We start from the raw sequence: 16,904 nt of genomic DNA on the forward strand, positions 1-16,904 counted from the left end.
AATTTAAGGAGAGAATTAATTATAAATGTTTAATACTTAATTCCAACGTAAGACAGTTGTTTTAGATAACTATTTTCTCCTTTTTTTCGAGTTTGCAATATCTTGATTACATTTTTTAAATTTCCTTCTTCTACAAATGCATTAACAGGGGTTACTCCGTCTGTAGTATCGAATCTTTCAATTGTTCTACTGACAAGTTCATTAGTTACAAAGTCCCCCAAATGCTGAGAAACTAAGTAATTTTATAAAAACTTGTACAAAATAAATTTACTATTTCAAAACCTGTAACAAAAGTTGTAGAAAAATCCTTCAAAAATGGTATTTTACATTTTTTTTCTTAATTTTATTATGTATAAGACTGGCTTTGAATTTTTTTCCATAACGCTCAGTTTTTTTTCGATGGATTTGTTTCTGTTCAGTAATGCGTTTATTAAAACGGGAAACCATTGATCGAGAAAAGGGCTGAAGGTAATTTTGCCAATTATTTCTATGAATGTTTATATTTTAATAAGTTCTAAGATATTTATTGGAAGTTATTTAAATGCATCTCTTTTTTTCTTTTTGGGATATAGTTTCATCAACCGAAGAAGTGATAATAAATAAATAAATAAATTAGGCAACAGTCCGTAGAGAACCAGGGCCTGACTTACAACTCTCAACTATTTGTAAAGTGGGCCTATGTATTGTGGGTCCTACCTCACCTACTAAGCTATTGGGGATATTGGTTGGCTTCCCCAAGCCGAATATGGATGTTGGCTTGAAAGCCTATCTGTTCCAAGTTTAAAGTAATAACAATGCTGAAGTGCCAAAGTGTTCTTGTCTACTTTCAAACTGAAATTGAATTTATTCAATCAAACTTAAGCTATTTATACAAAATAATCTACTTAACATCTTAAGCCTATATCAAATACATATTATTACTTAAACATAGAAATATTTTATAGTCCGAATTCTGTGTGAAATAGACGAACAACGGAACCAGGCAGCATACTTGCTATGTCATCAAATTAATAGTCGATACCAATATGCACCAATACGTACCCTTCTAATACAATGCACAAATGTATCCAAATACATCCAGCCCTATGCACTTTACAGTATGCAGTGCATTGAACCTTAGTGAGTAGGTACACTTGACCAAAGTAATCTGAAGCGTCGCGTCCAGTCATCGTTAGTGGCATTGAAATAATTACTTAATAATTTAGTGCATGAGATTGATACTCATGACCATGAATGAAATGCGAGTGCATTATGAAAAATAGGAAATGAATGCAAGTGCATTAAAATATAGGTTGTGAAGCGTAGTGTGGATTAAGGTCAATGACCTGAATTAAATGTATAATGAAATGATCGCTAGTGTGATCCCTTCACACATTCCTGTGTGCGAGTAATTGCAGGGATGGAGAAAACCTACAGTTTATATGCCGAATCTGAACGGCTAGGTGGAGAAAGCACTTTTTCATGACAAGAATTACTTTACAGAATTTGTCAATTCCAAGAGGCAGAACCTGTGAAAAACAACTTTAGGTGGCACGGCAAGGATCGAACCCAAGACCTCTCGCATGACAGTCCAACACACTTTTTTGTTTCTAAATTCATTTTTATTAATTTGTTCTTACTTAAAACCATCTTTAATCTAGACGAAAATGCATAAAACTAGCCTAATTAACCATAACTTAGAACTTACTTGCAGGTTCCATACGGCTACTCTAAGTTTAACAATAATACTTAATTCTAATGCCTTTCGGCCTAAGATCTATTTTACTGTAATTCATTTTATTCATTTTTGTTTATTAGATAATTATAAAAAAAAACTAATTTCAATACCTTTTTACATTTTTACTTAAGAACTACCTGAAATTAGGTCCTTAAAATAAAACTCAAAACTAACTTAAGGTACCTAACCTATTCTACCAATAAACTACTTAAAACTAGAACAACCACAGCATCAAATCTAACATTTTTTGTATTTCATTTTCTTTTACTTTTTTTTCTTTTATGCCACCATGCCTATTGTACTTAAAACTAAACCCTAAAACTATAAAACAAGTATGTAAGCCGGCCAAGGCTTAGAACCTCATCCCGACTAAACACTTTCAAGTGCCGATTGAAGCCACCAAAACTGGTTCTCCCGTTTCACCCTTTCAGTTTAGTCCCGTTCAGACACGGCGCTACTGAATCGAAGGAGCTCTGCTCCGCCAGGATGTCCCGATTGTACAGAAGTCGTCTATCCATGGTTCGTCGTCTCACGTGGTAGATTAGCGGAACTGCCAATCTATCCTGTATCAGACCGCATCTATCCAAAAAGAGGAATGCCTCTGGTCGAATGAAGTCACTCAAGCGTGCACTCTCAAAATACTCGTCTTTCGGATAGAACGCCTTATAAATTAACTTATTGGTCGAAAACATAACTCTTGCAATGTGACCTCGAACGAGCTTTATAAGAAATTGTCAATTCTGTTGATTCGCGCCCCGTTGTATAAGACCTCGTTTGAATAGTAATGCTCTAAGAAGATTCGGCTGTTCGATTTAAGCCGGTACAACATCGTAAACACTGTTGATCGAAACCCGAAACTTCTCCAGCAAACTACCTTCACTCTGCGGTCAAGCCGACTGCTGTAAAACAGCCGTTTCGTCAGAGTGAAGGCTCCACTGGCCCTTGTCAGAGCAGCATTTATATGTCTATCGAAATATAAATACTGATCTAACCAGATAAAGAGGTACTTCACTACACTCTTTCCCGCCAATGGCTGTCCGTGAAGATCAACGATGACCATCTTGCGCCAATTCTTGCACGTATCCCACGTGGCCCTAGCCAACGGAGTCCGGAACAGAATTGTCTATTACTTATGGACATTTATTTTAGGTTTCCAGTCGTCGCAATATCGAAGAATCTTCTCGAAATAACGCTGCAAGAGAATTCTAATAACCTCAACATTATTAAATCGTCGGCGTACGAAATTGCCTTTGTTAGACTACTTATCAGATCGCTGGTGTAAATGCTGAAGAGAATCGGCGAATTCACCGCTCCCTGTTGAACACCATTTTTAATTGTGAATGTTGTGGTAGAAGTTACATTGCCACTTTTGACAACAAACCTTTCTACCGCTAAGCATATAATAAAGTATATACAACAATGGCTTGCTAATGCCAAGCCTGCTTAGTTTTAGGTAAAGACCATCTAACCATACGTTGTCAAAAGCCTTTTCCAAATCAACCAGAACAGCACCTGTGCATTGTTGTTTTGATTTATTCCATTGGATATCAGAAACGAGTTTAGTGTCATGACCCGCCTTGAAACCGAACTGTTTATCCGGAGTTATTTTGTTGTCCGCAGCCCACTTAGTGAGAGCGCTATTAATGATCTTTTCGAAAATTTTGCTGATGTTCGGAAGAAGACTTATCGACCGAAGATTTGACGGTTTGGAGTTGTCCTTTCCCTTTTTCGGGAGATGATGGTACATGTCTTAGTACAACGTTGGATATACCATCGACACCTGCTGAATTTTTGTTTTTATTGAGTTGAAGATGTGCTGAAGCTCGACCTTCGTCACTAACAAGGGACTTGGTCCCGTTTGCTCGACGATTATGGCATTTGCCAAGGAATTGTCGTTGAATCGCATGACATCGCGGTTCTCAGATACAGTCTTATGCACTTACCATCATGCTTGGTACTACTTTGGATAATATACACAATTTTAAAGAGCTATTTTTCCATTTATATACAAGACAATAGGTTCTCCGGTAAGTGGTTTCATTTTGATTTTTAAAATATACTAGCATTTCTTAAAAGATATCAATGAAATTTTATTTCATGGTAAAAGGAAATTTATGATATTAACAATGAAAGCCAATATGAATAATACGACGGCCGCTGCTACATTATTAGCAATAAGTCCGTTTATAGCAATCACTAATTTTCCCCAATAACTCAAATTTTTAAAAGTGTTTTACTTTTACTCTTATTTTAAAATTTTAAACAAGACATCGATGTTATTTATGAGACAAGGATGCAAAACCAAAAAACAATTCTTATTCGGGAGGCATTATCCTAAAACATAATTAATCATCTCTTTCATCAAATAGTGATGTTTTCGTTTTGAAATGACATTCCAAATGATTAACACCTCAAATATAGATGTAGTTGAAGTGCTGTTGTTGTTTAAACCAATCAACACTTCTTATTTACATACATATATACAATTGTACATCTCTATATATTTTAAACATTCATTATAAAGATTGGTTCCATATAAACATAAATATACAAATAATAGATATAGAATTTATTATCATTTCAAAACAAATTTTGCTCCCCTGAAGTGTTGTTTGTCTGATGGAATAATTTATGAAATTCTTCATTAATCATCACAGAAATAGAAATAATACATATATGTATGTAGGTATACCTATGAAGATATGTGTTTTGAAATACCTATTGTCTCTGATTCATTTGTCACATTCTTTCACACAAATACATCACAACATTTCATAATAAATCAAATATGTTTAGATTATTAAGGAATTTTGAGAAGCTTACATTTTTTGAAAGAATTATAAATTTTAATATTTATTTAGAAGTTTTGAAATTCTGAAAATGCCAATTATTTAAATGCTAAGAAGGAAAATAGACAAATATTCATGTTGAATTTACAAAATTTAACATAGCTTCATTAATAAAATCCAATATTTGATATGAGAGAAATAATTTAGGCACAAATTTAAAAACTGGAGTTTTTTTTTTTGAGAAACACATTTTGAGAATGTTTTCCTATCAAAATAAATGTTTGAAGAAGCTATTAGGCTATAAAGCGACTGAAATAGTATTGGTCTTTAACACTTTTATCAAAACAAAAACCATTTTTTCGAAAGATGTGTACTTTTTTTAAAATCTCAGAGATTTTTTAGTCTTAGTTTTTAATTGAAATAAGTTGGAAAAAATAGCTTTTCAATCTATTTCTTTTCAATTAAAAATTCTTAAGTATTAGCATGAATTATTTGTTTTTTAACAATATTGTACTTTATACTAACTTTAACTCGGCCTCAACTTTATCACTCCACCGGAGATGAGGTCTGCCTCTGTTTCTGGTTACCTCAGGCTTAGCTCAGGAGCTTGATGTTCATCCACTCTACGTGCCCAAGCCATCGTAATAGTTGAATACGTAGTTTTTTGGCCACTGCCAAGTCCCTGCACCTCTCGTATAATGCGTGATTACATCGTCTCCCCCAGATATTATTTTGGCTGTCAATAAAAACCGGTTCATATATCGTACGAAGGACCTTCCCCTCAAAGATATAAATTGGTCCTTCATCCACCTGGGAAAGAGTCCATGGTTCTGCATCATACAGTAAGACTGGGGTGATGAAGGCTCTCAAGAAAATTGCGTGGGTGGTTTTTTTACCATAGCAAATTTAAAAAAAGGTGACAATTTTTTTTAACTCTAAATATCTTACGAACCAAAAACGCTAGAGACTGGAATAAAATTTTATATAATATATTGTAACATAATACCTAAGAGGTATATTTTTTAAAAAAATCAATATAACGGTTTTTTTATAAATCAATAAAACTGAAAAAAAATATTGTCACCTCCAAAATTTTACGACTGAAATATGATTTCATCTCTAAAACAATTTTGTGCAACGAAGAATAATGGTTTTGACATCTGATAAAATTTTGAGAAAAATCGAATTGACAGTTTTTTTTATAAATAAAAATCTAAAAAAAAAACAATACTAAAACTAAAATATTTGATATCTCTCAAATTAATTTCATTCATCCAATTTGTAAAAATTTAAGAAATGCTACTAAAATTGGTAAAAATTTGTGTTCGACTAAAAATCTATTTAACAAAACTAGATTTTCAAACTAAACTAATTTCTTTATAACAAAAATATTGTTGGAAATTTTGAAATTTGTAAGAATATTTCAATTGACAACTTTTTTAACCCAATACGAAAACCTGCAAACCTCTTAAGCAAGACAAATCGCCAGACGGGATGGGATGTTAAGTTATCAGGGTGGGTCGCATCCTATTTTTTTTTTAAATTCTGTTTTTGATTCAAGTCGGTTTCGATGGTTGTTAAAAATAACAATGAAACATACTTAAAAAACAAGAAACAGATATACTCTCATATGAAATGGATTATCTATAAAATACGTCAATTAAATAACTTTCTTGTTTTTTTTTTTTTTAAATCGACAGAATTGCCCTATTATCCCTTTTCTCTTGGCCCTTTTATTTGATTTGTATGTTTTTGTAATAGCATCCTTTTTATATCTACATAATAAGATTTTCGTTTTTAAAAAGGACCATCAGATTAAAGAAATCTTATTATTTCAATTTGTATAGTAAAAAGACTTATAGCTGCAGCAATTTAAAATATTTAATATAAATGTTTTTTTTTTTTTTATTAAAATTTCCATAGGAAGTTATTGTAATCAATTGAATTTTTCGAATTGAAAATATTGGCATTTCTCGACGTTTCAAGGTATCTCGAATCTAAATCCATTATTTCCCTTAAGAACCGATACGACTTCAAATAAATTGGGTTTTACATGTAATAAAATAACATTTAAAGATTAAATTTCAATTTATTTTGTTCGTGAAATGCTTATACGAGCTTTAAAATTTTAAAATTAAAAAAATTTGAAACCTAAAATTTTTAACATTATTGCGATGATATTTGAAGACTTAATAAGAATAGAAATTTTAAAACTTTTGTAGAAACATTTAACAAAAATAAAAAAATAAATAATTTAAGAATTTATAAATTATTATAAAGAAAACAAGTTAAGAATTAAAGAAAGGAAAAAGATAAAATGAACTTAGCAGGTACAACAGTATTTGAAAAAAGATTAAAGAATTCAGTTATGATTTATAATGTTTTTCTTAGGTCTTGTAGCATCATTTTTGTATTTCTCTTAAGTGACGATATAAGGAGTTTCAAAAAAAATTCGAGCATCACGAAAAACTGATGCTCGAATGCAAAAGATGCACAGTGTGGTTGTATCAGAATTCGAGTTCTAAGGGATGAGGCAGTAGTTATTACATTACTTAGGTATTGAGGTTGAAAGGGGCCCGAAACTTTAAAAAGTTTTCGAGGTTCATAAATATAAAGAACACACTTTGAGAAATAAGATATTCTGTCATATCTGCGTAAGTCAAAAATGTAACGGACAAGATTATTAAATACGACATTAACTTTTCTTTTGCATACGAAATCACGGTGAGAAAATATTTCACAACCATATAAATAAGGGCGGTACGACTAGAGGGTTTGCTAGAGGCATGCGTTTGAATAGAGTGCGGAACTGAGTCGCCCATAAGGTGCTTAGCATGCCATGTTCCTATTATCACTCTTCTCGATAGGCATAAACTCCACCTTGGCTGAATAGCTACATCTCTGCTCTGATATCACGACAAGATGCCATGCCGCCTACAGTCAATGAAGACGTTAAAAACTGGTGCACTTCCACAAATTGTATTGCAGACTGCTTAATGAAGTTTTCATAATGGTCAAAATAACAAAAAGACTTTATTGTGAAAATTAACTTGGTTCTTTAGCTTTTGGCAAAAAATTATGGAAAAACCTTCGTGAAATCGGTATTGACAAACAATTTAAGAAGCCTGGTGGTTACGTCGATTTTGATGCACTCAACAAAAAGTTTACGTCCATGCCCTTAAACGTTGCTTCACCCGTTGATCCCCTTACTGATGAGGAACCAACTGCTATCAACAGCTCTCTGAATTTTATAAGAATACAAGAGGAAGACATTGTAGAGGCAATAATATCGATTAAATCTAATGATATTGGCCAAGACCAAATGGACCCTAAGTTCTTGAGACTACTGCTTTCATATATACTGCGCTATAACCTACATTTTTAACAGCATTTTGACTACTTCCGAGCTTCCTTTGATCGGAAGAAGGCTTAGATTATTCCCATACCCAAAAAGCAAACAAGAACTGCTACATAATTTCAACCGATTCTTCCATTTGTTTCGAAGGTGTTCGAAAAAAACTATTCTGGGGCAGATCCAAAAATATCTGACAATCATCAACTTGTTAAGTAAATGTCAGCCTGGTTTTCGACCTAAGCTGCATATCCGCCTTACTTTTTGTAAATGATGAAATAAGAATGGCAATGGACAGTGATCATGTTACACTGCTAACCCTGTTAGATTATTCAAAGGCTTTTGATACTGTTAACCACTCAATTTTTTATAGAAAGCTGCTAATTAACTTTGAATTTTTTTTAAAGTCCTGTAAGCTTGTTCTTTCGTATCTCAACGGAAGGCAACAATGCGTGGTGGCTAATGGATACTTGTCCACATTTCTCTGTGTTTTGAGTGAAGTGCCGCAGGCATCTATTCTTGGACGAATTCTCTTCTCACTTTACATAAATGAGTTACCACAAGTTGCCAAACATTGTTTAATTTATTTTTATGCTTATGATATCCAGCTCCTGATAAGTCAACTTTTTGGGGCTAAAAATTATGCTGTAGCTTTAATGAACGAGGATCTGCTCCGCATGTCACAGTGGTAAAAAAAACAATGTCTGCCTTAACCCTGTCAAATCAATATCCCTCCTCATTTATCTCAAAAACTTTTTTCTATCGGGTATAAACATGTTGAAACTTGACGACGAAACCATTGAATATGTTGGCACTGCAGAAACCTAGGAGTAGTATTCAATCAGTTTTGATCACTTGGGATGACCACCTTAATGCCATTGGTAAAGTCTATTCAAGTCTTCGCCTTCTTCAAGTATTCGAGATTTCATCCCGATCTAAACTAAACTGCTACTTGCTAAGGCCCTTATACTACCAATTGTGTTGTATGGGTGTGAAATCTTTTGTAAACAAGACTGTGTGAAAAGCTGCAAATTGAATGATGCTTATAACAATATTGGACGCTATATTTATAATCTACGTCGTAATGATCGAATATCCATTTTTGCGGTACGGATTTCCGGTTGTAGCCTAGACAGCTTTATAAACTTTCGCTCTCTGCATGAAATCATCCAAACAAAACAACCTGATTAGCTGAAATTCCCTCATTAAACAAGGTCCTTTGCTTTAATATTATACTGATACAATTTTCTAGATACTGAGCGTCAATTTTTATTCATATTGTACGCCTTTGGAACTCTCTGCCCATCGCTTTGAGATTTTTAGTTTTCCACTATTTGGCAAATAATTGATGTTAAATAGAAGTCTTAGGTATATAATTTTTTCAAATTCTGAAATTAATGTAAAGGTTCGCAGACTCGTGTCCTAGCTTGTATGTAATTTTTGAAATAAATAAAATACAATTGCAACACATAGCGTGTTCTATAAGCCCAAGAAAATATATAACTGAACGTGGTCGGCATATATTTGTATATAAAACAATAATAAACAAGAGATGGCAAATCATTAACATATATACAAAATAAAACCGGATCGAGAATTGATCCCTGTGGTACACCACGTGAAGTAGGAAGAAGATAAGAAAGAATGTTGTTAAGTTGAACCGACTGCTTACAACCTGCTAAATATGAATAAAAAAGTTTAACTGCGGTGTTATACAAATTAAAGAAAGCTTATATTTTCTTTATCCAAGGCAAGACTTTAATCAATGTATACAGTAATCTGCTTTTGTAAAGTTCTTTCAAACAGTTTAGATAGAAAAGGTAATATAGCAATAGGTCTATAATCAGTTTCTTTAGAGTACTTGGGAGTAAGTATTATTTTATCTCATTTCCATTGTAGTATGTTTTCACTTGTAGTAAATATAGGGCTGAAAACTTGAGTAATGTACGGCAGGACAAAGGTAATATGAACCTAAGGAATCTTGGATCCATTTCATCTAGGCCGATAGCATTTGATTTGATAGATAATATATGCTTTTTGCTACTTCCGTACTATAAATGGGTGCCATGGCCAGTTCACATGTTCATTTCCTGAGATGATTGGGTCACGAAGTTCTTGTCTCAATATAAGGCTAGCATTCGACTGTTTTTTTTTCAATTGAAATTCTGACATTTACGAAAATGAATCGCTTAGCTATTGCATACAAATTGTTAAAACCTAATATGAAAATGGTGATTCTGCCACAGTCACATATTGTGCTTCAAGATTAGATTATTGTTTGATTAATCGTAAACTACACAAGATGGAAAAATCGGCAAAATTGTGAACACTTTTGAAGAAACCGAATTAGTTACAAATATTGCAAGGCCTGTGCATGAAAATATCGCAGCGGAACCTCCTTAAACTATTTTCAATATACTATTTCTATGGAAACTTCTGTTCAAGTAAATCAAATTTTAATATAATTACGCATATAAACTTTACAAACAAAAACATAAACAATGTTCCAATTTTTATAAACAGTACAGAAGTACCTTACTCCAATACCGCCAAATACCTTGGAATGAATTTGGATGCAAAGCTTAAATGGAAAGAACACATCAAAAAGAAAAGAGAAGAACTAAACTTGAAGTACAGAAAAATGTACTGGTTAATAGGAAAGAACTCTGACCTATCTATCCAGAACAAACTAATGTTATATAAGCAAGTATTGAAACCCGTTTGGACATATGGCATCCAACTATGGGGCTGTACAAAGAAAACAAATGCTGAACCCATCCAAAAATTCCAAAGCAAGGTCCTTCGTGGAATAATAAATGCCCCTTGGTATATAAGAAATAGCGATCTACATCGTGACCTTCAAATTGAAATGGTTACAGAAGTGGTTAAGAAACACGCTGTATCACACAATAAGCGGCTGCAAAGTCATACTAACTCTGAAATGGAGACCGTATTAAATGTACGAGACAATGTTCGGAGATTAAGAAGAACCAAGCCTCATGAGCTGATGGGCTAAAAGCTACGGGAAAGTGTTATAACCTTAAACTTCCCCCAATGCGATTTTAAAAATTAAGAAATAAAAATCATTTGTCGATCTTTCATAGATTGGTCCTGATTCACCGGTGGTTTTAGTGCGGTAAGAGTCCCACACTACTCGGTACCGATTCTTACCGAGTGTCTTTTGAAGATTTCCATCGGATATAAAAAAAAAAAAAAAAAAAAAAATATACTATTTCTATGGAAACTTCTGTTCAAGTAAATCAAATTTTAAAATTAAACCAAAAAAATATGTGATATAAATTAAGAAGAGAATGGTATAAATCTATGCAAATAGAATTATGGACTCTACGTTTTGCATGTTCTCTATCATCGAACTTAATTTTAAGTTAAATAAAACGTTTGAGTTCAATATACCTACTTTACTCTTCTGACAATGTTGTCCTTGGACTTTTATTCAGAAGTAAAAATCCTTCATAAGGACCATTTTGTAGAAGAACTTTCTATACTTTGCCAAGCAACCTTAAACGTATAGATATATTAAATATTTACATGCTATGCAGATGAAGAAGATCACAGATAAATGGTTCTCAAAGGTCTCTCAAGAGCTTAATATAAATTACTAAGCTTTCCATATTTTCCATGGAAATGGTGATGATAGATTCAGAAGATGTGTTTCTGATAAAGAACCCAGTAACTTCTTTATTGACTCATGTGTAAATGGAACTTATTTCATTCTCCACACACACATTTGCGCATATCTATTTCATATTCATAAAACATATATACATATAAATATATGCATTTTACATTTCGTTTGGCTAACATTCAATTTCTTGGAATGGAACTCTCCAATCTCCATAACAACATATATTTGAAATATGAATAACTTTTCCGAAGAAGTAAATGAAATGTTTTTTCGGTTTCTATGGAATTATTGCAAGAAATAAAAATTTGATATTGAATAAATTTGAATCCATCGAAGAAAAAGATACAAAAGTTAAATGCATCAGAGCTTTATGTATCTGATACAAGATTAAGTTCTAATAAATAAAAGATATTTGAAATATGTAAATGAGTTAAGGGACGTTAATGGTCTTTTAATATTAAAATTTTTATTTTAAGTATTTTATTGAAAATCTGAAGTTTTTATTGCTTCTGAACTTCATGCAAAAGTATCTATAAATTGAACACCTTCATTGAATTGAGCTGTTTATACTAAATTTGCATACCTTTTAACTTTGACACTACTATGACCTATATATTTAGGGCTAAGCTTCTCTTTAAATTGCTTTTAATATAATTGCAAAATAAAAGTAAATCTATCAATGAATTTATACAAAGTTTTTTATCGGCTCAATTCAAATACATCACCGGACATCCAGAACTTTAGAGTGCAAAAATTTAAATTTTTGCCTCTTTGTACAATATCCTATACATCTACATCTCTTCCATTAGGCAATGGATTGCAAATCTCTTGATACACCTATACACAAGTATATAGATAGCTAAAATAGTTTTGCTTTCAATACTTTTTACATTCCCTTTTCAGATAAAATACATTTTATATTCAATGATGATATAAAAATAAATACATAAATAAAAAAAACACTTATTTTAACAGCTCTTCATCAATCACCCTTTGAAATGAATAATAAAATTCATACCTCTAATGGATGCATACAGAAAGCAACATACAAAAATAAGAACTTTAAAATTACAAAAATTTGGTTTTAAAATACACAACATTGAATAAGAGTAAAAAGTACTACAGTTCATGAAATGTTGATACAAGAGTGGGTCAGATTCAAACATTTTACAAAAAACGAGTACAATTTTTTGAGGACAAAATTTAAAAAAGAAATAAGGATGCCATGCAAACGACTTTAAAATCCCATTGGTATCAAATTATTATTGAAAATGATATATTTTTGTGATTGGGAAAGTTTTCAGTTCCAAAATTATAAAAAAAGTGTAATAGAGCTGTTTTCTTTCGAGATGATTCAAGGCTTTTAAACAATTTCGTACTATTTTTGACAGGACTTCTTCTTCTTGTAATCAAAACTGTCAATTTTTAATTTGCAAAATTTAAAGAATAATAGTTTTTTCTTAATATAGGGTTATCCACATTGGGATTTCAAACGTAAACGTAAATAAAACACATATTAAATATGTCCGATTTGTCGAATTGAAAATTTCAAGGTCAATACAGTCGATATAAAAGATTTTTAGAAAGATGTCTGTGCGTGCATGTGTGCTTATGTTGACACATCCGTACGTCCTTAAGTTCACAACCTTTTTTTTTATCGTACATAGCTCAAGAACTGGAAGAGATGTGGACTTTAAATAAATTTTGTTATACAGATAATAATGCCAAAAGATGCCGAAAGGGATGTTTTTTTTTACCGTAGCATTTTAAAAAATATTGAAAATTTGGTTAACTCTTAATTTCTCAAGAATCAATGACGCTAGAGACTTGAATTTAATTTATTGTTACGTGATACCAAACCAGTATATTTTTGGAAAAAATCCAATTAACTTTTTTTTTTATAAATCAAAAAAACTAAAAAAAAATTTGTCGGCTCGAAAATTTTACCAATAAAAAATAATTTCATCTCCAAAACAATTTTATACTACGACAATAATAACGTTTTTAACATCTGGTAAAATTTTGAAAAGAATCAAATTGACATAATAAAATAAAACCTAAGAACCATTACTCAAAAATGGTAAAAATTGAATTTAGACTCTAATATATTTTTAAAAACTTAAGATTATGCCTTCCAACTAATTTTTTCTTATAACAAATATTATGTTCAACTTCCCTTGCACAAATTCCTTTTTTAATTATATGTGGTTTAAATTCTCCGTGAATAAGCAAATTATTCACTACTGCTTCCTTTTTCGAAGCCCTAATTTAGACAGAGTATCAACATCTCTTGAATTTGATGCTTTGTCTGATTCCATCCAAAGAATTGTTTCGTCCTATTCTCGGAATGAAATCGTTGTTACGGGCGATTTAAATGTACACAATTCTTCATGGCTTCAACATTCAGGCCAAACAACACCCGATGGAGTGTGTGCAGAAATCTTCGCTGAGTTGCACCACCTAACTCAGCTGGTCAACGAGTCCAGTCGAATATCAGACGTTGAAGGGCGAGCAGAAAACACTATTGATAAGTACACTGTCAGTGTTCTATCTCCTCTAGACACATCTGACCATTGTGTTATATCAGTAAATTTCTCGTGTCAAATCTGTTCAGTTAAAGAAAGCTCCTAAGAGAACCGTGTGGCACAACGAGAAAGCCAACTGAGACGGTGTCAATAATTACTTAAGAATCTTTAACCGGTCACTATATGCTTCATCAATAGTGACGTTGACGCCAGCGGTGATATGATCACAAGTTTAATTTTCCTGGGAATGAGAACTTTTATATCTTACAGGGTTAGAAGTATCAGACTTAAGTAAAACGCATGCTTTGATTCGAGCTATAAAGAGGTTATTAGGGTCAAAGAGGTAAGTTCCGTTGCTATAAAGCCAACCGTACTGAGGAAAGCCGGACAAACAGGCCAGAAAGGCCTGCATCGCCCATAATCGATGGATGAAATTGTTACATGACTAAAAATTACGGCAATGTCCCAAAGGCAGTACAAATTTTTGGTTATTTGTAAAAAACATGAGGAATTCATCCTCTTCATCGGTTCTTACGCTTGTCGTCAATGACACACCTTTTGCTTTAGAGAAAGCTAATCTCTGTGCGAGGCAGTTCACCGCCAATTTTACGCTGCCAGTGAGTGTTATGAATCCGCCTGTACTCGTACTGTGGCAAGAGTTCTTAAAGATCTCAACATTCATAAATTCGCTGGTTCGGATGGTATCCCCGCTATTGTTCTGAAGAGGTGTTCTTCAACGCTGGTAAAACCACTGCGTAAGCTTTTTCATCTGTCCTACTCCTCAACTCTCGTTCCGAGCAGATGGAAAACTGCATCTGTCCAGCCTATTCCCAAAAAAGGTGAAACATCCTCACCCTCTGATTACCAACCGATCACACTTACGTCCCTTTTTTGTCAAGGCCTTAGAAACGCTTATTACTTATCAGCTCAAGAAATATCTTCAAGATCCAAAGCTTCTTAATGACCGAAAATACAGCTTTTGAAGCAATAGGTCCACTGGTGATCTCATGGTTTATCTTACCGAACAAAGCAAATCTTTACATCGCTTTGGAGAAAGTAAGATTATTACACTTAATATTTCAAAAGCATTTAAGAGAGTTTGGCATCAGGCTCTCTAATCGAAAATGCGTGATTTCGATTTTCATGAATCCCTGCTTCATTGGATTAGTAATTACCTTTCAGATCGTTCAATACAAGTAAATAGTATTGGATGGATTCAAGTCTGAAAACCACAAAATAAATGTTGTTGTGGCCCAGGGCTCTGTTCTATCTCCAACACTCATTTTTATTAATGATCTCCTGTCTGCAACTTCTAATCCAATACATTGTTTCGCTGAAGATAGTTCTCTTAGCTTTTCGTTCAGATTTACACCCCTCTTCTTCGGATGTCTAACTGCAACGACAATATATGTTAAGCTTAAGTAATTCCGACTTAAACAGCATTGTACAATGGGGATTAAAAAACTGCGTGGAATTTAATGCTTCGAAAACCCAATGCTGTCTTGTATCGTTAAAGCGAGATATATCCACATTTCCATTTTTCATGGAAGGCACTTGCGTCAATGAGATTGAACACCTCGATATTCTCGGTATGTGTGCCACCATCTACCTCTTGTGGAATTATCACATACACGATGTCGCCAAAAATGCCGCAAGGTGTTTGGGTTTGCTTAGACGATGCAAGAAATATTTCACCCCTTCTGATCTGGCTGTTATCTACAAGACTAATATACGAGTACGTCCGAAGCTTGAGTGTAACTCCCATCTCTGGGCTCGTGCTCCTGCAACTTACCTAAGCCTCTTGGGTAGTATTGAACGGAGAGCATTTAAATTGATAGATGATAATATCATCATAAGTTCATTTACTTCGCTGAATAACGTCGTAAGGTCTCTTGTCTGATCCTTTTTTATCGTTATTTTAACGGCTTATGCTCTAGTGTAATAGTCAGGTGCACTCCTCCCCTTAAACAGTTCAACCGTAATACTCGCGCTTCTAGGAATGCTCATCAGTATTCCCTCGAGCCCAACTTCAGCCGTACTGTCAAATACAGAGCTTCGTTCTTTAGCCGTACTACGCGAATGTGGAATGCCTAACCACACTCTGTCTTTCTATTTATGAATTCAAAACCAATTTGAATCGACATCTCCTTTTAAACCCTCTCTCCTCTTTCTAGTGCTCACCATGTGCCCCTGCATAATACAGGTAGTAATATCCCCTTGAGTGTGTGCTTGTTATAAAAAAAGAAATTCTGAAAATTCTTGAGAAAAATTGAATTAACAGATTTTTACAAAAAAATAAAAACCTAAACAAAAAAATTAATAAAAGTTGGTAAAAAATGATTTTCGGCTCAAATATCTTTTTAAAACTTTGAGATATTGGCTTTAAACTACTTTTATCTTTAACAACTTAGTCAGATAGATGTGGAATTCCAACCCTATTCTTTTGTAAGTGCAAAATGAATAACCCGTTAAACAGAGCCTAGTCTGCAACAGGACACCGGCTTCAATTAATTCAAAAAACTTCAAAATTTACAATATTTTTTCCTTAAAAAATTTCACCCAAGATAAGATGTTGACAAATGGTCAATATGGATTGATTTATAATACCGTTAACCCAAAATTGTCAAACCATAAATCCCTTTTCTTCTCAACTTTCTTTCAAAGTGTAAAAACCTGTATGAGTTAAAGTTACTATAGTAAAAATATTCATCAACAAAAGAAGAGCAAATTTTTTCACTTTTCAAGGGACATTTTAAAGCCAATTTCAATGTCATTGACGGTACATAAACCACCTCCTTAACACCTCGGACATTTTAACAACCAACAACGTGAAGCTGTCGAATTTTGCAGGATTTCATTCCGTATTTTTCTTCGA

This window comes from Eupeodes corollae, chromosome 3, assembly GCF_945859685.1.
Source record: "Eupeodes corollae chromosome 3, idEupCoro1.1, whole genome shotgun sequence".
Lineage (NCBI taxonomy): Eukaryota > Metazoa > Arthropoda > Insecta > Diptera > Syrphidae > Eupeodes > Eupeodes corollae.